Source organism: Dermacentor variabilis, chromosome 6, assembly GCF_050947875.1.
Source record: "Dermacentor variabilis isolate Ectoservices chromosome 6, ASM5094787v1, whole genome shotgun sequence".
NCBI classification, from domain to species: Eukaryota; Metazoa; Arthropoda; class Arachnida; order Ixodida; family Ixodidae; genus Dermacentor; species Dermacentor variabilis.
In genome coordinates this window covers 82,425,430-82,445,449 of record NC_134573.1, presented here as the reverse complement: position 1 = coordinate 82,445,449, position 20,020 = coordinate 82,425,430, and the positions used below count along the sequence as shown (strand labels likewise).

The 20,020-nt window shown below is 46.4% G+C and overlaps 1 long non-coding RNA gene across 1 annotated transcript in view; it reads right to left on the bottom strand.

Moving 5' to 3' along the window:
• Positions 1-6,594: 6,594 nt before the first annotated feature.
• Positions 6,595-20,020, bottom strand: part of LOC142584892 (uncharacterized) — a 36,372-nt gene continuing 22,946 nt past the window's right edge. Inside the window, exons 4-5 of the long non-coding RNA XR_012828957.1 lie at positions 19,594-19,671; positions 6,595-6,670 (exon numbers count right to left, since the gene is read on the bottom strand). This is a non-coding gene — a long non-coding RNA (uncharacterized LOC142584892). The remainder of the gene's footprint in view (positions 6,671-19,593; positions 19,672-20,020) is intronic.

Genomic DNA, 20,020 nt, shown 5'->3' with positions numbered 1-20,020 from the left:
ATTTGATTTGTTCCTCATAGACTCAATCCTAAAAGAGCAAAAGAAAAAGAAATGCTGGGTAACACGAAGCGTGAAGTTCAGCCGAAGTTCCACATTCACTACTAACTTCTCGGCTCCGTGAAAGGGGCATTCCATCGTAGTTTAATGCCAAGCTGATCACACAGCCAGGACCGCAGGCATCGTCAACTTTCCGAAAACCCTAGGCTATGGAACTTATGAGAGCATAATGTGGTCCGCATTCGAGATGATCAAGAAAGGTTCAGAACACTGCTGAAAAAAAGGGCAAGCTATTGATAGAATTGGAGTAATTAGAGGCACATGCAACTTCACACTACATAGAGCGAGAAAGATAACGAGAGCGAAGATCAAGGAGCGAGAGGCGAAATTCTATACTGCGATAGGTGCCGGGTTAGCTCATGCAAGCTTAGTAACGTCGTCCCGCTTAAAGAGGCAACGCTTCTAGACGACGACGACGACGATGACGACATAATAATAATAATAATAATAATAATAATAATAATAATAATAATAATAATAATAATAATAATAATAATAATAATAATAATAATAATAATAATCGTCGTCGTCATTGTAATTATCATCATCATCATTAGTTGTCATCGCAGGTGCTCGTGGAGTGCTAATCGATTCGGTAAATAGTAGAGAAGGCAAACAAGTATGCACAGGGAATGTGGGCCTATACACGAGAAATTCTCATTGTGAATAGGTGGAATAACACTATAGAGTACAGTAGCCGTAACAGCATTGGACAAATGCTGCACAGCTTGTAGCGAGAAAAAAATGTAGCTAATCTACTATTACAAGTCTTTCAGCACAAACACTGGTATAAGCATCCTCCGGAATGCTTTGAAGTGTGCATACACCGACGAAAAAACAGCTGAAAGACACAGAAATGAAAAAGTAATGCGAATACACGCATTATGGAGCACTTAATAATTTGTAAAGCATTTTTTAATGCAAGAGAGGATTGGTGGATGTTGCTTTTACACGGAATTTTTCGCAACAAAGAAGCGCCAGTGAGCGCATCTCAGTTTTTAATAAAATGACCAATCACGGTTTACGTACAACTGATACATTTATTGTCGCCTCATGGGTATAGCTAAGACAAGCAGAAATCGTAATGAAATAGCAGATTATATTATATGGCTTCCTTGCTTTTTCAAACTACCCTTCTATCTCGGCTAGGCGTTCACTCTAAAAAAAGTTTACACTATGCCACACATAATCGTCATCTGCCTTGCTTGCGTTTCCTTTCTTGAAAACGCCGCGCCCGCTACTTTCCTGTCGGGAATGCTATGTCATGCTGATAACGCGCATGCCGTTAGTTACTGGGAAGTACCGGGCTCGCAGCGTTAAAGAAAGGAAATTCGGACAAGACAGATGACGTTTACTGTTGTGCGGCAAGATATAACTCAAAGGGTGTAAACTTTTCTTAGAGTGTTCTTGGGCCACTGGCGATGTCCCTATTGTTGGCAGATCATCCGGCATGAATGTGTGCCACTGGGACCCAAGTGGCGCAGAATTATTAGGCGTATTCAGAGATGTTCTGTGACACCTCTCCTCAGTCTGGTCCCAAACGACCAGCATCATAGGTCGCATTTGTCCTCGTGTCATCAGTGCGTCTACTTTTCGCGATGTGAATGGGTCATGGCTTCGGCATTGGTTCTCAACAGTATAGTGCGTAAATGCGTGTGGGATTAGAGCTGTGACTTGTCCGGTGCATATAGATAAACACTGAGCGAGATCACATGTTGCACATAGGATGAAAATAGAGGCATTTGTACAGCATTGTATTTAAAAAAGTTGTACAGCATTTCATTAAGAACACCATACGCATAAGTTTTGCTTCACTTAGAGTGCCACATAGGCGTTGGCGCATAGATTTTTTCCAGCTACTTCAGTTAAGCTAGCATAGGCTCACTGTCACCCACTGAATTTTAAGTCACGTCATACGGCTCAACCGACTTCAATGCGACCCTGCATTAATAGTCATAACATACAGACAAAAAAGCAATAAAATAAAGGTGCCACAAATGAAAATTATGTTTCTCGGTGCAAAGGGAGTTTCAAATAAAACCTACGAGTGGTCACTGCATTGCAATAACCTCGCAGGAATTTTAAGAAACCGTGGTACATTCGAGGCATAGCTTACGCAAAGAGTGACGGCACAAAAGAGATCCACTTCTGATTAAGCGGTGAAAATCCGAAGAAGATGAGCGTGTGCTGGCCGAGTGCGCTTTGGTACGACTTCTTCTCCAGCAGCTTGTACAGTGTCTGCGCAGAAGGCACACACCGTTGCGTTAACGTATCGCGTATCACTTATCAATGGCCCTACAGCTTTCCCAGTTATGAGCCTACTAATACTTTCATACATTATTCAAGCAAGCTGTTGAGAAACGCTTGTTCTGTTCTTTTTTTCTTTCGCACAAGATGCATAAAAAAGCAGTTTAAGCAGTTCAACTAGGCCGAAGGTGCGCCAAAGAAGGACCATAATAACAATTTGTGCAGAGGCTACAGTGTTCACCCAAGTCTTTCACGAATTTTACAAGCTTAACAATACTTTGCTTGCAGCCCGCTGCAGCCTACTTAAAATTGTAAGTACAAAAAAAGTAAAGCCCATTGGTGCTGGGTCGGGCCGTTGCCGAACTGATTTGATTAGTGGGGTCCTTATTAAAAAAATCACTGATTGCCGAATTGAGATCAAGCTTGTAGATAAGATGAACGGGATTTCGTTTGTTCTATTACGGGGTACTCTTCCGGACATTATCAAATTCCGCCATACTGTTGAATCAGCCATCTTGTCTTCTGTGATTGACTCAGAAGGCTGTGAGGGGCCTCTGACTCATAGCGCAAACATGGTGGCATTTGGCACTGTCCAGGGTATCATATCCGGCGTATTCTTTTTCCGCTGTAAATCAAGAGAGTTCACTTTTTGGTCGCCCATAGCCGTATCTATCAAGGCTAGCACCATGGCGATGCTATTTGAACATTAAAGATGAGGCTACGTAGTGGCGGAACGGCAGAGTCCCACTCATGGACGAAGGAAAACGTGGGAGAGGACCCGGGTCGCCTGGATTAGTTGCAGTGTGTGTGGCGGAAGACACATGGCTTTTTTCGCAAACTAGAACTGGGACTGGTGGACCAAACGTCAACGTTGCCACAGCAACCGCGCTCCTGAAGGCCTCGCTGCTGTTCTCGGCCTCTGCAAAGTGAGATACGATTTTTCGGCCCTTGTCTTTTTCGTAACACATACTGTTCGCGAGACAAGCTGACTTTGGAGTGAGCTGTGTAAGCTTAGAAGTTGTATTTTAGGTCTGTGAGTGTGAGGGTCAGCCAGCAACAGAGAGACTCAAGCAATTACTGCGCATGTCTTCGTCGTCTTCTTCAACGCGCCACCGAAAAACACAGGAGCGCATCTGCTTCACTAAAACTGTTAAAAAAGTTTCGTAGGCTTTGTTCTGACGCGCGTCAGCCGCACACAATTCCGGCGGCTCGTAGCAATGCAAAGTCAAAGTCCGCGCCTATTTGCCCCGGCGAGCTAAGTGTAGGCGCAAAGGGAGATGGCACGCCAACATGGCTGGTCTTCCGGCTTCAAAAACAAGACGTCATGGCCTGTCCTATTTTGTTTCTTTCCTCCATGGTCCCACTCCAGCATCCCCCCCCCCCCCCCCATTATGCGCAAATTTCTGTCAGAAAAAAAAAGGTCGTTTTGCCCGAACGGTGAACCAGTGAAATCGAGAGCAAAGTTCACCATTGTGTGGCAGCTTCTAAGACGTTATATTAAGAAAAGGTATGGTGGCATGGTTGGTGACGACACATGCAGCACGTAAGACAACTCCTTCTGTGCAGCATAAACACCAGCCTTGCCGCTATTCATTTATTTAAATGCTTTCCATGCCTCAAGTCATTACAGAAGTGAGTGGAACATACATAATAACGAAATAAATTTGAAACAATAAAGTCTTAATATTGGATGTTGTTCACAACTGCGTTGAAGCTTCTATTGCCTAGAATAGCCGCGATAGAAGGAGGCGTAGGCTCACAACCCCCCCTCCCCTCCCTTGGCATTTCTCTCTGGCAGGTATGCCTGCCATGGAACGATGTGGGGAAACAACCACCCTTCCCGCCCGCCTTCCCCGGTCAATAGGTAAGCAAATGAACGCAGGCAAACCAAGGAAGCATAGGGCAAACGAAAACCTAATTGAGGCACGCACTGGGACCCAACACTGGGACCCACTGGGACTCTCACTCTCTGGATAGATTTTACCCTACATGCGCGAGCCGCGCTTTCACCGTCAATGCCGGGACAGCACGGCGGCGGTGCCAACGGCGTGATCGCAGCTCGCGTGCCCCCGTAATTGCTAGCACAGTATCACGGGGGAGAAGGGGATATGACTAGATGTCGTGTCCAGTGTGCAGAGTGCCAAACCTTTGGCCCAAGCCAGTCACAGAATAATTGAAATCGCGCGGTCATAATCGACGTAACTGGCTCACCTCGAATAGCGCCACAGTCCTTGCTACTTCGACCTCCGTATCGCCGTAGGGAGAGATGTCAACCATGCCGTAGTGGTAGATGCGATCGAACCAGTAGTCGTCAATGTGCGCGACGGGATCACCGTTCGACAATTCTTCGGATAAGTTCCGCCAATTTCTGCAGCGCGAAGAAAAAGAAATGCGCGCGCACTTGTTGACCTTGCAGTATAATAAATCAATTGGCATTGAAGATTTGTTTCACTGCATTTGCAGTAACAATTTGAGTTCTCTGTAGTTAAACCGCGTAGTGAACCTTGCGCGCATATATATATATATATATATATATATATATTTGTGCGTGTGTGTGTGTGTGTGTTTGTGTGTAAATTTGCATTAGGTTATCATTTCTTTAATTTAGTAAGTACACGTAATTTCCTTTGTTGTCCTTGGTGTCTGCTCGTTGGCTTATGATACGATTAATAAAAATCGGGCTCCTCGGTTCCCTTTCTTCTCGTTCATTACACTACAAGTGTCTCGAATCTGGTAACATTGATGCCTTCTAGTAGCATGTGTCGGTTTATTGACCACTTGCCATCACCCAAATCACGAACACGTGACTCCTGGAGCAGAAAGGATGTTCCACATCCGCAGCCAACTTTGTGACTGGTGACACTGCCTAACACTCGCAGGGTTGGTTCTAGTAGTAAAGCATAAATACTCTAGAAAGTGGATGGGAAAGCGCCGCCGCGGAAGCTCAATTCGTAAGAGCATCGTTCGCGTAATGTGAAGACGTGGTTTCGTATCCTATCTACGGTTAGTTTGTTCATCCACTTTATTTTCCATTAATTTGTCATGACATCCACCACCTGCTGTGGGTTTGCCCTGCACTGAAACCGACGAGGCTCCGGCACCTGGCAGCAGCGGGACTCTCGACGCATAATCCGAGCGTTTACACTGCTTGGACGCAGGGACCACATTATCGATCCCTCTTGGACTTCATTAAATCAGCAAATCGTTTTTCATTCATTTAATCAGGCTTGTTCACCCCCATCCCATACCCGTGTATGCCCTGAGGCATTTACCCTCGCATTAGAAAAAATAATTAGTAAGTACAAGTGATTTCGCCTACGTTGTCCTTGGTGTCTCTGTTTATTGGCGTTTATGCTGTGATAATAAAAATCGGGCTCCTCCTCCGTTCCCTTTGTTCTCGTTCGCGTACACACAAACATATATAATATATATTACCTAAACTTGCACTTAGCTAGCAAATAACAGGAAGTAGACGGCCATATCCAGCTGCCAGGTCATCGCAGTGGACTCAGTTTTTGTTAATGGGCGATTTTTTTTTGCGTGAATAGCTGAAAACCTATTCCGTTTTATTTTGTCGTAAATTTTCTCTTAGTACGCACTGCTCTCACAACCGTATAACATCTTCGCATTGAGACGGTGTGTACATGGGCTTTTCCGGGCTAAGCAGTGTGTGTTTTCTACACTGGCACACACAAGCACACACTAGAACGCAAACATGAAAACACATTAAATGAAAAACTGGGCCTTTACGTGCCAAAACAACAATGGGATTATGAGGCACACCGTAAGGGAAGGGAGGGGGGAGAGAGTCTCCAGGTTAATTTAGGCGCCCAGGGCTTCTTAATGTGCACTCACTGAATATCATCTTCATAATTGCGATTTCTGCACAGAAAACCACCAAACGCTTGCAGCGCAGACGCATTGCAAGTAAGGGAACACCACACCACAGCTTCTGTGCCAACTTTCACGCATACTACACGCGAAACCATAACCAATAAAATGCAAACTACAACCCCCTACGATGCTGGAACACGAAAAGACGAGCTCTAAGTAAAAGTTTTGTCGGAGCATTCAAGCAGAGCACGCTAGTCACTGCACTCTTCTTAAATCTATCTTCTTTCATCCGATTAAGTTGGCAACACTCACTTGAAATCGAACGAGAGACCAAACTGCGACTTCCTGTGCGCTCTGGCTCCACTGAGGAAGTGCAGAAGGTCGTTCTCGGGCTTTTGCCACGCGTTCCGGTGGTCCTTGTACAGCGAATCGAACACGGTGAGGTCGCACAAGCCTTCCTCGGGAAACTCGAGGGTATTGTTGAAGCCGCTGCCGTACACGCAGATTAATGGTGGCGTCGTGAACTGGTATCCTAGAGATTTGAAGAATCGACGTAAAAGGTTGTATTCTCTACAGCAGTACATAGACATAATTCGTTTGAACTAAATTACAGCTTCAGCTTACGGAGGCGTGAGCCGCAAATGTTTTCTCTAATTTTATCAGTTTTCTCGGGCTTGTTTGGATGTTTCTTCCTCACTCTTTGTAACCGCATTACGGTAACCACGAGCGTTAAAAAACGAGATGCACCATGCAGTAATGAAAAGAACAACAAGAACAAGGTGATCGAACTCCGTACGATAGTAATCCGAATGTGATCTGATTGCAACGAAACTTTGAACAAATTAATGTATTATTGATTTGCGCGGTTGGAAAGTAACAGTAAGAGAACATAAGCGTGCAAGTGGCAAACATTGTGTTCTCTAGCCGTTAAAAACGACTTTAGGTGAGGTAGAACATCGCAGCGTTTGTGACCCAACGGCTTCTTAGATAAAACTACGTTTCTCATGATGGTACGTTTCTCGTGTTTGCTCATGATGGTACATGTGTGTAAATCTGTTTGTTTAATATACTTCCAATGGTTGACAAAAGCGCCATCCCAGGACCAGTGACGTCATCATGAGCGTCTTAAAAACGCAAAGGCAAGAAGAGTTCGCTCAGCAGCAGAAGCGGAGTAATGACTTGTAGGAACGGCACACCAGGACAGGACGTCTAACTCCAAAACCTAACCAATGTCGATTCAAATAGGTCCCGAAGCTTGGGGCAAAAAGCGGCTAAGAAGCCATTGTCACCGACATCAGCAAGTGCGGTTATGGTAGCAGCGATTGAAGTGCGACTATGTGAGGAGGGAACAAACATTGAGAAAGGATATTGTTTAATTAAAACGAGACACCGTTTGACTCATTCAACGAAAATGAAATCACTAATCAGTTTTATATACGCGTGGCGACGGAAGGAAATACAACTCTATTTTACTGTAGCATTATCAATAAACGGCTCTCTTTCAGAGACCATAAAACGTGGGGGGAGGTCGACGCCACTGTCAATTGCAATGTAATGCAATGCAACTCTTGAAGTGTGCAGAAAGGCACGCTCCTGATGTTTACCTGGTAAAATAGGCCCCTGTCACACGTTGTGTTGATTTGCTTGTCAACGTTTGCTTAAATTTGGTGGTGCGGGTGGTTTCATTTTTTCTTAACCTGTGCAGCCAAAGTAGTGCGTTCTGACCGCCAGATAACTGTTTAGATGTTTTCGTGTGGCTTCGCTGCCCGACGGGCTTGGCGTCCGACGATGTGACCAACACTCTGCACTCAAAGCTTTAGTCGGCCTCCAAAGAAAGTATGTTCTGTGCGAGGGTGCAATTTAGACACCCGTACGGCTGATTTCCCGCTGCATCGCTTGCCGCGCTAAAAGCTTAAAACGCCCATCGGGTCGAGTTTCGGGGAACTTGAACATACCGTTACAACGGAAGCCCATCAAAACAAATTTCGCGCTTTAGAGAACAAAATTAAGTCACTTCAGTTTTCAACTGATATGACTTCACATTATTTTTTTCTTCCGCCGGAAGTGTTCCCTCGTGACACAGATGGAGCTAAGCCCCATGAACAACTGATAAAACGCCATGTTTTGAACGTATGGGCTTCTACCGAAGTCCCGCTAGCAGGTATGTTTATCTTGACCTAATTGCCATCTGTCTAGTGCTCATGCGTACGCCACAAACTGCTTATCTTGACTATCTTCGTTCTTTTAGGTTTGTCGATTCTGCAAGCTTTCTTAAACTGTGGAAAGAGAGTGCTACAAGGCGTCCCTCCTTGACAGGTTGTCGAAACGGGCACGGCGACGAGGTGATATCAAGTACATGGGGAAGTAGCTATGGTGACATAGAGGCTCACATGTAAGGAAAGAGGTATCTAGATAGGTCAGTTCTACACCATCCAGACTGGCGATTTCTCACCACCATTCTGAAGAATCGTTTGCCGATTTTGCTTTTCATAGAAGAACCTGAAGCGGCTCGTCGTAAGCAGGCACCAAAGGTGCTTTGAGGGCGTCGAGCCGGAGAAAAACGTGAGTGTCAGACGGGAGGCCAGTATGCACAAAGATGTTGTGGTCTGATATGCGAGCAAGTACAGCGCTTAGAACCTTCACGAAGCCCTGGAGGAGCCAGATGTAGTGTTGTGGCAGGGGTGATGAGTCCTTCGAGAAAAAGAAGCCACTTGGAGCCCGCAAGGGTTTACTAAAAAGGAGTTCCGCCGCCGAGCCGCCTAGTTCATTGCCATAGCGCTTGCGGAAAAAGCAGTGCCTTGAGAATATGGTAAACCCATTGTTCGCGGTTGAAGTGTGCCGTAAGGACAGTCTTCAGCTGGTGATGTCGTCGCTCGCCCATGCCGTTGGCGCAGGGGGGAGGGAGGCAGTGGCCTCTGCCGAGAAGATGAGCGAAGATCGTAAATAGGGCGGATTCAAACTACCGTCCACGATCTGCCGTGACAGACCCGGGACAGGCGAAGCACGAGACCCAGGTGGACACATAGGTTTGGGCAACAGATTCGGCAGTGATGTTGATGTTTCGCATGGCCGCTGCCTCATGCGAACGCGTAAAGCAGTCCAGGATCAATAGCAGATAGCTGCAACCGCATGAGGAAAGAAGTGGTCCAACCACGTCGATGTGCACGTGGTCGAAGCTCCAGTCAAGAGGCAGGAAAGGATGAATCGGGAACTTACTTTGACGCATAACTTTGGTGTATTGGCAGGACATGCAAATACGGGTCCAGTTACGTATGTCGGTGTTCATGTGAGGGCGGGCGTAGCGCTCCGCTTCGAGACGCTGCGTTGCTCGGATACCAGGGTAGCAGATGTCGTGCGAAGTGTGAAACAGCACGGCTGTAGGCCACCGGTACGAAAGGCCGAGGAAGGCTCGCTGATGTGTCATACTAAAGTCATACTGGATGTGCACGGATGAGGTAACAGCTGCAGTCGGAGGGAACGGGAGTCATTACGTAGTGCCTGCTACTCGGCATCCTCAAGCTGCGCCGTCACGGAGGTCTCCCAGTCTACGGCTTGCGCAGTGGAGCTGGTGGCAGCTATGCAGGCGAGTGTGTCAGCAGCCTCTTTGTGCGGATCCTTAATGTACCATATGTCGGTGGTAACTTCGGACGCGTATATAGGCCTTCTCACGAAGTTCTCGAGCGATCTACTTTGAGGAATTACTTCGAAACACGCAGGCAAGAGGCTTGTGGTCCGTTAGAACATGAAACTTTTGACCTTCCAAAAAGTGTCAGAACATTTGGATGGTGCACGCGTCCCCACTGTAAGAACGGCGCACCACGACAAGACGTCTAACTTCAAAAACTTAAGGGGACTTACAATTGGCCAGAATGTGTTGTGAGACCTTGGCGGAAAGGAAATGACCATGATTTATGGTATGAATCCAGCACTCTGCTCGTGATTTAGGTAGGAAATAAAATTTTAAATTAGCAAAGAAAGTCTCAATAACCAGCAAGTCGCGCAGCGTGGCGCTTAAAGTTTTTACTCCGACGTGGTGTAAGAGATTGCTAAGTCCCCCCCCCCCAAAAAAAAAACAACAACAACATAATAATGAAATAATGGAAGTTTACATGCCAAAACCCCGATCTGATTAGTAGGCACGCCGTAATGGGCCCCTGCGAAACAATTTGGGTCACGTGGGGTTTTTTAACGTGCACCTAAGTCTAAGCACACGGGTGTTTTCGCATTTCGCTCACATCGAAATGCGGCCGCCGTGGCCGGGATTCGATCCCGCGACGTCGTTCTCAGCAGCCTAACACCACAGTAACTAAGCAACCACAGCGGGCGTTACTGCACTCAAGTCGGCTGCTTTTAAGTAAAGTGTACTTATTTTATTAAAATTGCAGTTCTTGTATTATTCGACGCCTGCGCTTCATTCTATATGTATTGCGAAGTAAAAAAGTCCGTGCTAACGAGCTGCTCACGAGTCCCATAGAGCATGGCGGCGCACATGCTGTTTGTAAGCGCGCGAGTTTGCGATTTGCGTTGTCTCCGTGTAAGCTGCAAAATGCCGTCGACTTGTTGTGCCGTCTTTGGGCGCCAGCACTACAATATTAGCACACGCGTGGCTACGGCCACACGCTCAACTGCCAATCCCGTACAAAAGCGTCGTTTCGCTTTCGAGAACTTGGCTTGGCTAAAGAAAAAAAAAAAGGAAGGCTACCTGCTAGGCGCCTGCTTAGCTCAGATGGTAGAGCGGCTGCCAGGGAAAGGAGGTGGTCCCGTGTTCGAGTATCGGACCAGGACTTTTCTTCGTCGGCGAGGCTTTCCATTCGAGGAACCCGTATGGGTATTTTGAATTTTTTCCCCGGTATGGGTTTCCTTTCTAGCAATTGCTACGAACGGGTGGATGTGTGATTTTCCCTTGATTAATTACTACTCCACCTTGTCGCATTGCGCAGAACTACTATGTCAAGGTGATTCTATGTTTTATACGTTACGATTATTATGAAGGGTGGCACGTAATCTGACATCCTGACATAGGTAGCTAACGGCAAGTATCTCAAGAATACTAACTGCAGTAAGAACTTACGCTTTGTGGTTGACGTCGGCGGCGTCGTTACTCGAACTTTCTTCGTAGCTATTAAGCGAAAAATGGCAATAGCAATCAGGTAAGAGTTATAAAGGATGCGGTGTTACTATTCTTTGGCATTCCCGCTATCCTAAAGCGTTCACCACACACGTAGTTGAAAAAGGAAAAGAATCAAACATTTAATGCATCCCAATAAACTCGCGAAGAACAACCGGCGCTCCGCCTCCATGCACCACTCCGCCGGCGCACGGCGCCCGCTCCAATTTCGCGTAGTTGAGCCAGTGGGTTTGCGTCCACATTTGCGCAAGTTGTCGCGCCATGAGTTATTGTACCGGCTTCTTGCAGGGTGACATGGGTTGGACCCCTTTTGAAGTCAGAGTAAATTATTTTTGAATAAAAACTAGGTAGCATGGATCCAAATAAACGGGCGACCAAAGTGCGCAAGTGTGTGTACTGGAACCTATATAGTAAGCGTCTAATGCTCATCTCGACTGCTACTGTAATTTACGTTCTCTCTGTATGTTACTTTCTCTTTGATAACTCCTGGTTGTCTATATATACCTTAAGTTACCCTGTACTTTATTGCCAACATTGTCAGCTTCCTCCTCCATTCTGCGTCCGCGGCTGTCAGGTACAGATATTTGTGCACTTTAGACGCCCATTTATTTTCATCAGTATTCCTGGGTCTTTCTTATTCTGCATTTCTATGGATTAAAAGGAGGCCCAACGCATGTCACCTTGCGCTGCTGGGCCCGTGACCCTCCAACGCCAACCGCCCTGCCTATCTTTATTGAACTTCGAACCCCCACAATAAGTCTGAGTTCAACCACAAAACGGCATTTGCAAACCTTAGCACTGGCACCATTACTCATTTCCCGTTTCCAAGCACCACCACAAACATAATGTGCTACTAAGTACTCTATGATTCTATATTCCTGCATTCCGTTCTCCCTTTCGTACTATGCGAAAGCTTCAAATGCACCACCGAGCGAAAAAGCCGGCGTCTGTCGTCTGTAGCAGCCAAATTGCGGATAAATACCCACTGGCGGCGACGCAACCTTACAAGCGCGCCTCCGCGGAGCAGGGCGGGCGAAAGCGTACAGCTGCTGCCGCTCTAGCGCACCATGCGTTACGTGAGGGGAGAGGGCATCGCCGCGACGCCACGTCGCCCTCGCTCTCGCTCTCGGAAGGCTGTGCTATCAGCGCTTTGGTTGTATGCGCAAGCACTCGCCTCCAGTCTATAAAGCCCGGGATACATGGAGCGAACCTTCACGGTGAACATCGCCCGGCACAAACAGACGCGGCGGCACGACGCCGATGGTTCGCTGCCATCGCTTGCATTCAGCGATAAGCAGGTGGACGCAGCCGCGTGCTCGCCGCGTATTTTTCAGTGTTGCCAGGCGCTAGGAATCTGTTTTTGAGATAAGAAAAAGACAATACTAACTAGGCTTTTTATTGTATTATTTGTTATTAATGGCTAACCAACTTGGAAAAAAGGTTTCACACAGGAGCTTACAAACGATTTCCGCACATTTCGTTGAGCTGTAAGCGTTTTAGCGGGCTGGCTTTGCGCCGTCTGGCTACATTTCGCGGTGACACCGCGCAGCGAAGCCGTTCCAGAAGATTTTGTGGTTCTCCAACTGTAACTTTAGTTTACTTTGTGCAAAAGACACATTGTGGTTATTCATGTTTACTTCAGTTTCACTTCCTGTTTTAAAGCCTCTTCCAACAACAAGCGTTTACTACTGCAGCCGGAGACGATAGAATTATCGGTATTTGGCGTGAGAAGGGCCTGTCAGCGGCTCTTGTTCTCGATGCCCTAAGCATTCCGCGCGCCGCCCAGGCCGACACAGATGCAAACAGCCACAAGACCAGGTGAGGTCAGCTTCTAGCTATAATCTGTCGTCGCTCTTTTCCCTCAAGACACTCGAGCAGAAGGGACTTGCGGTTGTTGTAGAGCAGCGGTGCTTTCTGAACAAAACCAAGCTTTGCGAGCACGCGTGCCGACAGCGAAAAACATTTAAAAAATACAGCTTCGGGTGCCGCGAACGAGAAACCTTTTCGTCCCATATACCCAAACCCATACGGGCGCCACCACACACACAAACAAGACAATAATAAAAAAAAGCAGTACAATGCACGCACTATTTTGTGCCATAGCACCTTCGATCGGGTTAGTAAGAAAACTGCACCGCACTAATTATCTGTTTCGTGAGCACCCCACCTAAAGTTGTAGGCGAAAAATAAGGTTACACAAGTTTGTGCTTTTAAACATTCAGTATCCGGCTATAATGACCAAAGGTGTCCCTTGGATGCGCAGAGAGCCCGAAAGTGCGCGGCCAAACTAGCCCAAACGCCCGCATTCCGTCGCTTTAGCACGCCGTACGGACGCGCGACGGACGCTCCGATGGAAAAGCAAAAAATACGCAAAAAAAAAAACCCCAACCAGCTGCCGGAAGTCGGAGGGCGATCGATCGTCGCGATGCCTGGTGAGCGCGCGAGGCAGTCCCGCCACTTCCGACGGTGATTTTCACCGGGGGCCGTTTTTGCGATCGGTCTGGTTATCCGGCGGGAGTCAAATTTTTGCACGCCGAGGGGCTAGCGTTGGCCGTCGGGCGTTTTTCGTCGCCTGGACGCCGGTTTTCCGCTACATGTATCCCTGGCGTAACTGTGCCACGGCAAGGCCAAATCAAAAGGCGCCAAGCGTCTCAACTCAATCGCTGGCCCACGACGAGTTCATAAGTCGAAAGCGGGCTCAGCGACGTTCAATTGGATATTAATGCTTTCGCTTTCTTAACTCAGAAGAAATGTTTAGGTATTCTGAAATTTTTTTCTAGATTATCATGGTGGGTGCTTGAGGAAGTTTTTCTTTCGTTTATGTATTCGCCGAAGTATTTATAGTGCTTGGCTATGAATATGACTTGCTATTGAACAGACACCACGTAACTGTTCGGTTCTTCATTAAAGATCATTATTCCCGATTTCTCTGTGCTAAACATAAGGCTTAGATTTGTCTCTGCGTTGCCTCACGTATTCGGAAATCTCTGAAAGTCTCTCTTGGATTGTCCGCTAGTAGACTATGTCATACACATACACAAGACCAGGGACTTTCTGTGGCACCATTTGACAATTGTGCATGTATGATAAAGCTGGCCCTAACTCACTGTTTTCTAGTCGTCTTCCTATGCTCTTAAGATGAAGCGTGAACAAAAATGGGGACATAGTACAGAATCGCTTCAGCAGTCCTCGCGAAATTTCCACTACTTCATTGCACTTTTGGCATCCCATACACTTTATACTCAGTTGTCTTCATATATCTCCCTGAGCATCTGCATGAAAAGGCCATCTATGCCTTTGTGCTTGAGAATATCCCCTAACAATTCTTTGTCTACGTTGTCGTAGGCTGCGCTAATATCGAGAAATGCTATCCATAAAGGCCTGTTCTTAGCTACTAAAATCTCTAGGCACTGAGGTATTTCAAATATGCTATCATATAAGCATCTGCCTGGTCTGGGTCCACTCTCTAGCTCCCACAGTACACAATTTTTAATTGCCCACTTCGACAGTCCTAATTTTATAGCTTGGACTGCATTGCCATTCTGCATATCACCGAGCTTCTGATGCTATTTGTTCGTGCTTCGCGTTAATATCTCTTCCAGAATTTAAGGTTATACGTTGATGATCGCTACCAAGGCTATCTTTTTCATGTTCATCTGTCATCATTTGGGATAACCCATCGTAGACCGTTCTTGACGCGAAAGCGTAGTCGATACATGACCGCCTGTTTTCGCATTGCTACGGTAACTGTCCATGGCAGTTATTCTCCCTGTTAAGTACTACAAGGTTCTGTTCATCGCACAGATCCAGTACTAGAGAACCGTTGTAGTGAGTATATCGTCTAAATTCTCCATGTGCGCATTCATATCTCCCACTGCCACAACTTTGCCCGATTTCTTGAACACAATAATATCACTTATGATGTAATCAATGAATTCTTTATTTTTGACCTCTGCTATCACTACCTGTTCATAGATAAGCTACAGCAAGCTACCTACGTCTTTTGCGTTCCCATGCACCGATAATCCAATAATGCTCCCCACATGTCTCTTGTACCCTTTGTTACTTCATACCTCCTCTAATTAGCATGCCTACGCCTCCAATTTTTCTTGACCGAGTCATTCTGTAGCACCCCTGCCATAGAATATTTTCAATAACAGGCGGCTGCATCCAAATCACCTAGATGCGCACACGCTAACAGCTTCGTTGTTCCACTGCGCTTGAATTTTCAGCCATTTTTCCTGCTTGCGACTTCCCTGCATATTTATAGAACAAATAGTACCACCTGCATACTTACCCCTTGTGCGTCTTTTCTTTGCGACATACTTCTGCTCCTTTCTGCTGTGCCGCTAAATTCTATCCATATTCTACCTTGCTGATTGCCAGGGGCCCACCTAAAATAGCTACTGCCCGTAGCACAAATCGACGTCCAACCGCTGTTGCTGCACTATCGCTCAAATGTTTTCCGTCACGCACAGACAGCACCTTAGTGACCTGCTCGGTGCACTTCTCTATTGATGTCGACTTTCGTAAAATTCATTGCCTTGTCTGGCGCCCAACTTTCCCTGTTTAAGCACTGCCCTTTCAATTTCATGTCATTGCATTTCAACATCTGGCACCGTATGCACTGCGATTTACACTTTCATTGAAACATTGCGCAGATATGTAACCACTGTGGCTATTCACGATCCCTGTACCCAGTCCGTGCAGCACGTCCTCACTCCGCCCATTATCACCACTAGGTGCGTCTCCTCCGTTGTTGCGTCCCACATGTGTTGCTTGGCTTTCGATATCACTTCCCCTAATCCGTTTCCCCGGAAGCGTGCTAATCTGCTAGACTCGCTACCCTTCTCCTACCCTCTCTATTATCACCGGTTGTACTTTGCGCGTGTTTGAATCACCAACAGAGACGACTCGACGCTTTTCCTCCCTCGTCGCCGCAAGCTATACTGAGGTTGCGATGCCCTCCTTCCCCGTCTCACCCTCTCCCTTCTCTTTGCTGTCTCCTCCCCGGTCGGCACGTCAGTGGTAGTAGACCCTTCGCGACCAACACTGACGTGTCCGCCTCTGCTTTCGGCATGGTTTACCTTACCTGCTCCCGTTTCGAAGCCAGTCGCGTTTGCGGTGCTCGCATCGAAGCATTCACCATTGCTTTGCAGAATGGCGGCCCTCAGCTTCATTTCTGCGTTGGCTACCTTCTCAACTACCACCTTCCTCTGCTCCTTCTTGCTCGCTCTTGCTTTCTTTTTCTAGCGTCACAACATGCTAAGCTAGGTTAACCTTCTCCTTCTCTAGGCGGTCTAGCCGCGACCCCAGCATACACATCCTACGCAGAAAAAAAAAAAACGGCTCTGTTTGCATCGCGTACTGACTCAAACCGTGTTTCTCCCGATGTGTAGGAACGCTCGCACTCAGAACAACGCACGACCTACCATTATTTTGTATTGACTACAAAAGTAATCCATCTTGTAGAAAAAAAATATAATTATTCGTTACCTACTCATTTCTACCCAAACGAGGTGGTGCGTAGACTAGCACAGGTAGTCAGTTTACAAACCATAGATAGCAATGGCGCCAGTACAGTGGCATTCGCTAACCAATTAAGCCAGTGGGGCATTTTTTGTTGAGAGGCGGCGCTCCAATTGCCACAAGCACTTAGGTCGCTTTGATTTTAAAAGCGCATTATAAATACCATTACGAAAAGAAAAAGAAAGAAAAACGTGGACCACATTGCCACACGGTTTACTGACGTTCATAAGACCATCAGTTATTTGCACGTAACAGTCATTACAAGAACCTTAATCTGCGTGAAATATACTGCACTGTACATAAAGAAACAAACAACGCATAACACAATACAGTGATCGGGAGATGTTTACATACATAAATACGCATACGCGAGATGTTTCTATGAGTAACCTTACGAGTGTAGACTCTTTTCAAGGAGTTCCAGTGGGTGCCACCGTATGGGCTTGATCACGTGGTGCTATGCCCGTTGATTGCTTCAGCCGCCTCTGTTGCCTCCGTTTTTACAGTGGATGTCCATGACACTCCCTTTGTGACTCAGGAAAATAACCCCTCTTTTGGTGGTTATGGTAGACGGTGACTGCGTGAAAGACATGAAGCTTTGACCTCAGCTTCAAAGGTCATGTAGGCGCTTTTTGAAACTCCTTACGCTTTGTCCAAACGGTGCGACGGCGTATAACGTGCTTGTACAAGAGGTTTAGAAATCTATTCCAAGCTGTACAAACTTTCCACTTCTCAATTAAAGCAAGATAAGTCTCTATTGTTCTTTTGTTCTTTAGTTGCCAATCACTTTGGAGCAGCGGCTTGATATGCTGATATGAGCGGCTTGAGCAGCGTGATATGTCAGTAACTTTCCCATTAACGGTAACCATCTAACCCCGTTCGTTTGTGGTGTGCACTGGGATCATCATCGTTTTTGGCTCATATCGCGAGTTCTGTAAACTTTTTATTGTTTCTTCTTTTAAATATTTCTGCATTGTTTCATCACATTCCCCGTTGTCTTCTGCAGTTGATATTTTTTCCTTTTGCTTCAACACAAGGCCTAACGCGGATGGCTTCTGCCAATGGCAGCGAAGCGCGATGGGGTATGGTGAAGGCTTAGGAAAATGCTGCTTTAGGAGCCGCAGACAAATTAAGAATGAGTGATACGTTGGTGTACTGCGAAACTCTTTTCATTCATTCGTTTCAAAACATTTATTTGCAGCCTATAATGCATTTCTTGTTCATGGCTGGTCAGCGCATACGCACAGCCTGCCCACGTGGCGCCTAATCCTCTCGTCGTGCGCCGAGGACGAACTGCGCAGGGGCCAACATTATCCTACGTGCGCCCCATGTGACACAGGCCCACCTCTGACGACAAACAACTGACGCATCGTCCTTACAGGTTATGTGTCGGCCGCTATGATCTCGTTTGCACAGAAGGTAAAGCAGTCGCTGGAGTGAAGCGCATCGTCCTGCGTAGTACCTAGGTGAAGTCGCACGCAGAAGCAACATTTCCCAGCAAAAAAGTTCCGAGATTGCTCTCTGGGGAGTTCTTGGGTCGGACACGAGCAAGAAATAAGGTCTAGTAGTAAACTTCTCCGCGAAAAGGGTCTATATGTCCCCATAGCCTTTAGGAACACAGTTTGTACCAGTGCAAGTCTGTGAGCTTGGATTATAACAAAAGTTATTGACGTACATTTTTACAACGTACTGTTTGCACTTACGTGCGCCACAGAGCAGCACATAACTAATAAACGAACATAATTATATAGACTACAGCTTATTTAAACATCATATTAGGACCGTCACTATACGGTTGAACGGACCATGGCTGATGGTGATATTAGCCTTTACTAACTTGTGTGAAACCTACCGACTGCTTAATAAAGGCAACGCTTACTATAGCTCTGAATTATCGATGGTAGTGAACAGCAAGTAAAGTGGTACTAATTGAGGGTTAGTTTGCTAACTAAACTCGCTACTACCTTTTTCTTTCTCCAAAAGTGTCCAGATGCGCGGAGAGGCCATTAAAAGTTGATGCTACTGTTATAAGCATGATGATCTAGTTAGAAATACAGAAAGAGTTTCTTCTTCACAAGGGGTATATATCTTCCGCGTCTTCTTTTTGGAATTCTTTTTTCTCATTTTGAGAGGGTATTTCGGACAGAAGATTTTTGTACTACGCTAAGGTTCGCAAGCATTTACTCTATATCTGTCAAACTAGAGCTCGAAGCAAAATTGACATACGCAATTTAGAAATTGCAAGAACTTGACGCTATCATACTATTCGACGAAAGCAGCGAAAGCCGTGTTCGGTAATGGCTGTACTTTCTAGTTCCAGCCTAGAGTTGTCGATCTCGGGGGTTAAGGGCGAATAGCTTAAGAATCCAACGACGAACGGCGAAATTACCAAAAGAAAAAGAGAAAATAGTCGCCGCCAAAATACAGTCTATTGATCATTTTCTGTGGCGGGAATGAAATCTTTTTGTCAAGCAAGAAGATACCCTTAATCGAACTTGCCCGGCCGCACACCAGAAACTTTTTTCTCTTTTTGCTGTCGATTTTTGCTCCAAAGTACGAAAGTCTTCAAGAGGTCGCTGTCGTCACTATCCTGCGCAAGTGTGCTGGCCTCAGCAAAGTCAGCCGCCATTCATTACACAGTCGGCACTGCAGTTTTGAAGGGCGCGCACTACGTTCTTGGGGAGGCTGCCAGTTCCCTGAAGCAGGGAACTGGCAGCCGGTACCCGTACGCTTGTGGCTATCGCAAGAATCTTCGTAGCGTTTTACTCATCTTGTCAAGGTGTAGAAAGGCAACTCACACTCGGGCCGGGGGCTGGCGGGCCTTGACTTGGTCGTAGCAGTGCTCGCAGTGGGCGCCGGAGTTTTCGCCGTTGTAGCTGCATTCATGAACATGTGTATGCATTGTAGCTTTTGAAGATAGAAGAGCGAGTTAGAATGACGCAGCTAGTTGGCATGTGATTTGGGATTATACGACGCTAGGTATACGGAGAACAGATCAAATAACACGAATTTCAAAGCATGAAGGTTTCGCAAAATATTTCTCTATCACTCAGCGCAACAGACGAGTGTCGTGTGTCACGTGGTTGTGAAGCTTCAGTTACACTTTGGACTTCCCTATACGGGCTCTTGTAGTTCAGTGAGGTGTAGTTGTGCTGTGGGCATGAAACGGAAAGTACCGTTGTATAAGCACAGTCTTTAACGTTTGCAGCTTTTCATTTTCTCATG